A 6,000-nucleotide genomic window follows, 5' to 3' on the forward strand; every position below is an offset into this window, starting at 1 on the left:
GAAGTTTCATAAGAAGAAAGGTCTTATGGCAACATGGGATGATTCAGAATCAGAATCAGAATCTGAAGGCGAGCAGGCAAACATTGCACTTATGGCCACAGTGGACGATGGATCAGAATCTACATCAGAATCAGATTCTGAAGAGGTATTTTCTGAACTAACTAGAGATGAGTTAGTTTCTAGTCTAACAGAGCTTCTTGAACTAAAAGCTCATCTTAGTATCAAATACAAAAAGCTGAAAAAGCAATTTGAATTTGAAACTAAGAAGCTTGAGCTGGAAAATTCTGAATTAAAAGAAAAAGTTTTAAAATTATCCAATAACGTTGGATCTTCTTCTGATTCAGAAAAGTCCACTCCTAGTCTGAACCATATTCTGAAAGAATATGATTTAAGCTTCAGGAAGTTCTTATCTAGAAGTATTGGCAGAAGTCAGCTAGCTTCTATGATATATGCTGTCTCTGGAAACAAGAGAGTTGGCATTGGTTTTGAGGGTGAAACCCCATACAAACTTGAACCTGTAGATGATATGAAAATCACATACAAGCCATTGTATGATCAGTTCAAGTATGGCCACTCACATGATATTAGGCACACATCACATGCCAAAAGCTTTCACATAACACACACTAAGAAGCATGTGACACAACCTAAGAAATGTCATGTAACTCAGGATAAAAACTATCATGTTGTTCCTCCTATTTCTTATAATGCTAAACCCAAGTTCAATCAGAACTTGAGGAAAACTAACAAGAAAGGACCCAAGAAAATGTGGGTACCTAAGGAAAAGATTATTCCTATTGCAAATATCCTTGGCTGCAAAGAAGAAAAAGCACAACATGTCATGGTACCTGGACTCTGGGTGCTCGCGACACATGACAGGAAGAAGGTCTATGTTCCAAGACCTGGTGCTTAAACCTGGTGGAGAAGTCAAGTTTGGAGGAGATCAAAAGGGCAAGATAATTGGCTCTGGAACTATAAAGTCTGGTAACTCTCCTTCCATAAATAATGTACTTCTTGTAGAAGGATTAACACTTAACTTATTGTCCATAAGTCAATTAAGTGACAATGGTTATGATATAATCTTCAATCAAAAGTCTTGCAAGGATGTAAGTCAAAAGGATGGCTCAATCCTATTTACAGGCAAGAGGAAGAACAACATTTATAAGACAGATCTTCAAGATCTTAAGAAAGATAAAAAATCAACAATTCAAAAAGTTTCTAAATTAGGGTTTTGTATAGGAAAAGTCAACTGAACTTTGACCAGTCATAAATCTCACATGGAACATCCAAAATTTTCCATCCAAAGCTTATTTTGAAGGAAATTTGATTCTATACAAAATTGTGTCTCACATGCCAAGTCTAAAAATGCTTCATTTGAGAGATATGGACCAAAACATTATAGGTCCTTTTCAAAAGTCAACAAAAAGACATTTTTTTCAAAAGGACATAAAATGAGCATGGAAAATCATTTTGATATGAGACCAAAGACACTGGTTAGAGGACTCTCTAAGGTTTATAAAAAGTCCTAGAACACTTCCATACCTCAAAAAATGAGAGAGATAGGCCTTGTCAAAGTTGGACTATTTTGGAGGGAAAAATGTGAAAGAGTTGAAATTTTTTGCAAATGGGCCCAAGTTATTTTGATTCAATCTTGATCCACAAGTTATCCAGGACCTAAAAACCAATTGCCACGAATTTAATTAATTTATTTAATTTTATTATGGATTTTTATTCATATTAAAGTGTTTAAATTCAAAACAAATCAAGGAAAATTCAAAAGATTTGATTTAATCAATCATTCCAATCATGATCAATCATGCAAATCAGCAATATTCATTAACAAATTCATGCAAGGGCTAATGTGTGGAGAAAGATTGGATTTGGCTTGAATTAGAAACATATTTTCCAAAATATTTTCCAAAATTTCCAAGATCACCAATATTGGATTCAACAAGATTTCTTTTGGTTTTGTTGACCTAAATACAATCTCTATAAATACACAAGCCCTCCATACACAAGGTTTACAAAAAATTCCGCCTCCAAAAGATCCAAACCCGAGTACAAAATTGAAGAGAAAAGCAAACTTGTTCTCGGCAATTGAGGCAAATTTAAAGAATTTTGAAGGTGCTAATTCACTCCTGGAACATCAGTGAGTGTTTCTCGATCACAATCAAAGCTTAACAAGCCCAGAATCGTCCTCCAAGGCTCACGGTTTGTACCTTTCTTGTAACCTTCGAATACCATAATCCATGCATCTTCATCATGATTTAATGGTATATTTATGTTAGTTATGATGCATTCATCGTTTCTGGGCTATTAATTGGATCATTACACGCATATATAGCGCATCACCATGTTAGGGTTCGTCCTCTCAAAAATTGGGGATTTCCGATTTAGGATGAATCAAGGCTTAATGCAGGTACCAGAATGTTTGTATTGACTAGACGACCATAAATGTGGTCTTGGTTTGTGTTTTTGGTACATGTATGTGGTTTTGTGACTGCAGGTTGAATTTGCTACGAATAGAGTCGTAGCAAATTGGTAGCAGATTCGTAGCGTGAGTTGCAGGTTCTGGGCTTGAAGACGAAGACGTGTCCATACGCTATTGGGCCATTCAAAAATCGCGCGCAAATTTTGAACACGCGTGCGTTTTGTGTTATCTTGTATTGAACGCGTCCAACAAACAGGCAAGCGCCTTTGGTTGGTTGGTACGAGTGCGTGTTTAGTCACCAAGGGGTCATGGGATCGATCCTTGGCTCCTGCAAAAATTTTGTGTATTTTCTGTGTTTCAGATCCCACGCTTCTCATGCTTGAAGGACCATCATGCGCCTCTGCATACCAGCCGCCGGATCATAAAAGCCTAAGATCCAAGGCTCCAAACTGAAGGACCATACTGTGCATCCTCAGTCACACCACACACAAGTCTCAGCTAAGTATTTTTTAATTTTTTTTTATTTATTCTTTTCTTATTTTATTTATTTCATATATATGTATATAGTATTCAAAAATTATTTATATATTATTTATTATTTTCTTTTTTATTTATTTATAAGTAATAATACTCATTTTGTTTAAATTATTTTATTTACTTAATATTATATTTATTTATTTTAATTACATTTTATTTATATTTTATTTTATTCTAAAAAATTCACAAAAATTCTTAAAAATTATTTTTACACTCGATTTAATTTTCTTATCCCGATTTAATTAATTAAGTCGTGAGACCAATAATTAATTAAATCATTTGTATTTTCTTATTTAATTCGTACCCTAATCCGGGTTTACGAAGATCAAGCTATACACTGATATATTTCTTTTCCATGTCTTTTTCAGGGTCGACTTTCCAGATACCTTCCGACTACGCATCTGATCAAAAACACGAAGCTAAGTATTCACTTAAATTTAAAAGTCTATGTTGTTTCCTTTTATTAGGGTTCGTCATTTAATGAACTGTGCATACATTCACTCTTTTGCTTCTGCCTTTGCCCCTTTTTTTAGGGTTACCTCCGAGGTTTTCCTCCGATCGCCAACCATATCAGATCAAATGCAAAGCTAAGTATTTTTCATTTAATTACTTATTTTTAAACTCTTTATCCTGTTATTTTTAGGGTTAATTTCGTTTGCCTCCGAACCGATAATGCACTCACCCCTCTGTTTATTCTTTCTTTTCCAATTTTCAAGGTTTGTCGACTGCCAAAGCTACGAGTATTGGTAACCCTAAACCCTATCCTCAATTATTACTTGTGTTAAACCTTTTGCTTTTTAATTATATCCCGCTGGTTTCAATTCCCCTCTCCTCCGCTGGTTTCATTTTCCCCTTTCCCGTAATTGTTTATAATATTGTGTGGTTAGTAATTCTAGGGAGTGCAACTCTTATTAATTGAATTAGAATCGCTTAAATTTACAAGATAATTTAATTGAATTAACCACGTGATTGTTGCACCCACGCACACTTTTGGGGTAACCTCTCTGTTGCCTTGTTGCCTGTTGCCTTGTGTTTTTTTGCAGAATAGCCATGTCCCTCGAATACGAGGATACCTCAGCCATGCTGCCTCGATAAATAAAGGTCATACGACCCTAATGATGCTGCCTTCGATACACTGATATGACCACGACCCTCGGAAGTTGCCTACGAAAAAGGCTGAGGTATCCTCTGGCTGCCTACGAAAGGTTATTCTGATCCTTCCCTTTAGACTACCTGCCTCTCTATGGCATGGGACAGTCTTAAGGCGAACGATAATTCGACGACCCTTCAACCTCCAAATGAAAGGCTTCCTGCCCTCTTATGGCAAGGATAGACCATTTCACCCTGAAAGGCTAAAAGAACTGATTTTCAAACTATAAGGTAAATTGCCCTTAATTGCTTTGCCTTGCTCTGAAATTTTTCTATATTCTTTCTCAAAATTCTTCAAAAATGGCTACGCTCATTTACGAGCTAAAGTCCACTTTTCTTCTTCTTCTACATTTCTGAAAACAAAAGAGCAAAGCAATTAAGAGCCCATGGAAAACCATGGATGCAAAGGGTGCTTTTTAAACCTTCCCTTTGCATAATTATCCCCCGAACTCAAAATCTTTTTAAAGGTATTTTCCTGTTCTTTTAGCCTTTCCGATATTTGGATAAAATAAAAGTCGGTGGCGACTCATGCTTAACCGTACATTTTTCGATTATAAAAGTCAGTTCACCGTATTACAACTCCCTAATCTGAAATATCAATCAGATGCTCTTTGTGAAGCATGTCAGAAGGGCAAGTTCTCCAAACCTGTATTCAAGTCTAAGAATGTTGTGTCTACCTCAAGGCCATTAGAACTTCTGCACATTGATCTGTTTGGCCCAGTCAAAACAGCATCTGTCAGAGGGAAGAAATATGAATTAGTCATCGTAGATGATTATAGCCGCTGGACATGGGTAAAGTTCTTAAAACACAAGGATGAGTCTCATTCAGTGTTCTTTGAATTCTGCACTCAGATTCAATCTGAGAAGGAGTGCAAAGTCATAAAGGTCAGAAGTGATCATGGTGGCGAATTTGAGAACAGATTCTTTGAGGAGTTCTTCAAAGAAAATGGTATTGCCCATGATTTCTCTTGCCCTAGAACTCCACAGCAAAATGGAGTTGTAGAGCGAAAGAATAGGACTCTATAAGAAATGGCCAGAACCATGATCAATGAAACCAACATGGCTAAGCATTTCTGGGCAGAAGCAATAAACACTGCTTGTTATATTCAGAATAGAATCTCTATAAGACCTATTCTAAATAAGACTCCTTATGAATTGTGGAAGAACAGAAAGCCCAACATTTCATATTTCCATCCTTTTGGATGTGTATGTTTTATTCTGAACACTAAAGATCATCTTGGCAAGTTTGATTCTAAGGCACAAAAGTGTTTCCTTCTTGGATATTCTGAAACATTGGTTGTAGAAGAATCAATCAATATCAGGTTTGATGATAAGCTTGGTCTTGAAAAGCCAAAGCAGTTTGAGAATTTTGCAGATTTTGATATTGATATATCAGAAGCAGTAGAACCAAGAAGCAAAGCATCAGAAGTATAGCTTCTCAGAAGTAAAGAATTTGAAGATCAAGTTGCAGCTTCTTTAGAGAATCTAAGCATTTCTGAAGAACCAAATGTCAGAAGATCTTCCAGACTCACTTCTGCACACTCAGAAGATGTGATTCTTGGAAAGAAGGATGATCCTATCAGAACCAAATCATTTATAAAGAATGGCAGTCTGAATCAGTAATCAGAATTAGAAGATGAAGAGATTACCTTGCATCAGAAGTTACTTCTTTGTCTAACAGCTGTCATCAAGTATTTTCTGATGGTGAACACGTGTTTACACGGATGGTAAAAGCGTGAGTGAATCTGACGGGACGTCGCCCTAGGTAACTGTGTTAAATCATTTCAATTACCATGTTCTCTCACCTAACGTCATTCATCATTTAATGCTATTGATTTTAATTGATTCTGTAACTGTTCATTCTCATAAATGCATTTCATATT

The sequence above is a fragment of the Vicia villosa genome, unplaced genomic scaffold, assembly GCF_029867415.1.
Source record: "Vicia villosa cultivar HV-30 ecotype Madison, WI unplaced genomic scaffold, Vvil1.0 ctg.000015F_1_1_5, whole genome shotgun sequence".
Taxonomy (NCBI): domain Eukaryota; kingdom Viridiplantae; phylum Streptophyta; class Magnoliopsida; order Fabales; family Fabaceae; genus Vicia; species Vicia villosa.